This window comes from Octodon degus, unplaced genomic scaffold (genome assembly GCF_000260255.1).
Source record: "Octodon degus isolate 3935 unplaced genomic scaffold, OctDeg1.0 scaffold00045, whole genome shotgun sequence".
NCBI classification, from domain to species: Eukaryota; Metazoa; Chordata; class Mammalia; order Rodentia; family Octodontidae; genus Octodon; species Octodon degus.
The window spans coordinates 12011635-12014794 of record NW_004524621.1 but is presented as its reverse complement, the minus strand read 5'-3'; the positions used below and the strand labels follow the sequence as shown (position 1 = coordinate 12014794).

General features: G+C 43.3%; 1 pseudogene; it reads right to left on the bottom strand.

Annotated features, from left to right (window-relative positions):
* Positions 1-722: 722 nt before the first annotated feature.
* Positions 723-2849, bottom strand: LOC101562849 (annotated as a pseudogene).
* Between the last annotated feature and the right edge of the window lie 311 nt (positions 2850-3160).

The following is a 3160-nucleotide window of genomic DNA, read 5'->3' as shown; positions in this document are numbered from 1 at the left end:
TTTTTTTTTTTTTGAATCACTTAACCAGAAATACTTGAAAATGAAGACAAACAGAAATTACTCATTCTTACCATTAGCAAGACTATGGAAAGCATTAAATTAGAAAGCCAACTACAGTACAATGCCTAAGTCCACAAAGGTCTGAAGATTTGGCCGCACAGATTATTATCATCCTCAAGAGGAAGAGTAATAACAAAGGCTTCTTAAGCAGTTTTTAATCCATAAATACAACAGACATTTTGGTATTGTTGGCCACTGGAAAATCAAAGCGGCAGCATCAGGAATGGTCTGAGATGTCTCACGTCTGTAGATTCCATTCAGTGTACTTTAGGTTAGATAAAGTTGACATCAAAATTCCTAAAGATAGGCAAAAATTCACATTTTTTAAAAAACTCCTTACGTTTCTATTTAGCGTAACAGTAGGCAATATGATTCCAGAAGTTAAAACATATTTCACAACCTATGATTTCCTCTTGGCAAATTACTTAAGTTCCAAACTGACTTATCCCTAATAAAATGTAAGCCCTTAAAAAAAGAATGTTTCTATATACATAGACAGTATTTTAAAGAAATCAATAATCTTTGAAGCAGCCTTAGTGTTTCCTTTACTTTGACCTGGAAAGGACCATTGCATTAGCTTCGTGGGAAGGATTAGCTGGCTTCCTGGTCTAAGGCTAACATGGTGACCATCTGTCTAAGGCTAGAAGGGTACCAATGATGTAAACCACAAGGAGAGGAGGAGGAGAGGAGGCCCTTCCCTGGCAGTTGGTAGCTAAAACTGAAGAGATTCTTAGAAAATGACACAATGGCAGCCTTTTTTGTCTTTTTCTTTCTGTGTTTGTTCTGGTGAAGGAGGACATTCTTGCTCTTGAAATGTCCTTATAACCCGAACAAGTTCATGGAAAGCTTGATCTACATTCATCCGAATCTTTGCGATGCTTCCGTGTATGTTACCTTAAATTGCCGTGCTAACTGCTGTCCTTCCTCCTGTGTCACCTGCCTTTGATGATCCAGGTCTGTTTCATTACTAATTAAAATCACTGGAAACTCATCATGATCCTTTACTCTGAGAATCTGTCTTTGAAACTTATAGATTTCTTCAAAACTGCCTCTGTCTGTGACCTAAAAGACCAACAAGAAGCCTTCCCCAGTCCACATGTACTGTTCTCTCATGGCGCCAAACTCTTCTTGTCCAGCTGTATCCAAAATGTCTAGCCGGGCTGCTCTGTCATCTATCACACACTGCTTTGTGTAGGAATCTTCAGTGGTTAGATCATAATCTGTTACAAAATAGGACTAAGAGACTACTTGTAAACCAGGCGCAAACACACACACACACACACACACACACACACACACACACACACCCCTGCCCCAACAGGCAGCTCGCGGGCGCGCAGAGCCTGGGTCGGCACGAGACCGATCGCCCAGATGGCGGCTGCGAAGGCAGCGAGCTGGGGCTGGGAGGTCGGAGTGCGGGTCCGCGGGGCAGGAAGCCGGGCGCTGCTGCGGGGCCGCTCCCCAACATCATAAATTTCTTACCATGTGGCTCCACTGTGTTTCAATCTTGAATCTAGGTTGTTGTGGTAGTATTACTACTCTAACTAAGATTCTGATTTATTTCTCCTGGGAGTTGCTCCCTTTGAAATTAGGCGTGGCTGCGTGACCAACTTTGGCTAAAGAAATGTGAGCAGAAGTGGTATGTAGACAAAAAGATTTAAGCGAAGGTTCCCCTCTTGCTGACTTCCCTGACTAGAATGATCACAGAAGCATGTGTCGGGATGAAGGAGCTTGCCAAATGAACAGAGCAGTTTGGAATGTTGAACCACCACATGGAGTGCAGATGTGCTAGAGCCTTGCCTGGATCCATAGCAGGATTGACATGTGTGCAGAATTTTGATGCGCTGAGCTACTGAGATTTGGGTGTCACTCCATGTCATGGCATAATCTAGCTTATCCTGGTGAATCAGGTGTGCCACTGGTGGTTAGCAGACAGTGCAGAATAGAGAGAGAAGATTACAGCAAAACTAGAGGAAGAATGGATGTCACCCTGAGGTCTTGGATTAGAGCTGGATGTTCCTGTAGATTGAATTGTGTGCCCCTCTAATTCACATATTAAAGACCTAACCCTCAATTTGACAATATCAGTAATCTGAGTCTTCACCATCCCTGGGTGCTTTGTCCTTCAGACTGGTCTTCACCAGGTTAGTTCTGAGGTCCTCAGTCACTTGCTCATTGGAAGCTTGAGCTCACTTATTTCTAGAAAACCTTCCCACAGAACCATTAATAGTGCCATTACCCATGGCCTTCTGATTCCCAGCCCTGCCCCTCTATCCCTCCTTTCCTGGCCTCTGATGCTCCCCTGGGAATGGAATAGGATTACATCATTGTAGCCCAATGATCCCCTATTCCCCCATTCCATTGTTGGGTAAAATGAACCTGAGAAAGCTTCCTCTTGAAGGCTCTGGAGAGGACTGGCTGAATGACCTCCATGGAGAATCTGTCTCTGGTTCTGTGTTCAAGCACACAGTTCCTGTGTAAGATTTTTTATTTTCTTGTTTGTTTTTCCAAATCTTCCTAGGAAGCAGGGCTTTCTACCCCAGTTAGACAGCCCAGCTCTCTACTCTCCCCCTAATCGTCCTCAGTCCAGGTTATTCTGGTGAGGCAGACTTGAACTGTAATCCCAGCTTTGACACTTACAAGTTACATGGGTTTGGGAGGTTACTCTGCCTCCTTGCATCACAGTTTTCTTACACATAAAATAGTGCTCATGGAATCTACCTCACAGAGTTTTTTGAGGATGCAGTAATATAATGTAAAATAGGATTTCAACTTGGAGACTTACCCATCGTCAGTATACCAGAGTAGCGGCTTCATTTCCTGGGACTACTTCTTCAGACCAGACTTTGCTGTAATGGTCTCTATTTTTACTTAGGAAATAGATGAACTCTGACAGGTGGTGTGTGAAATGATAGGTGGTATATTCTAGGGCCAAAATAAGAACTCAGCTCTGACATTTTTCTAAATGTGTAGCCTGGGAAAATTACTTTACCTCTGTTCCTCAGTTTTCTCATATGCAGCATAGAAATGATCATAGTACTTAAAGTGTTCCCAGTACTAGTGGTGGGCTAGTGCCACAGACCTCCAAGTGGACAAAGTC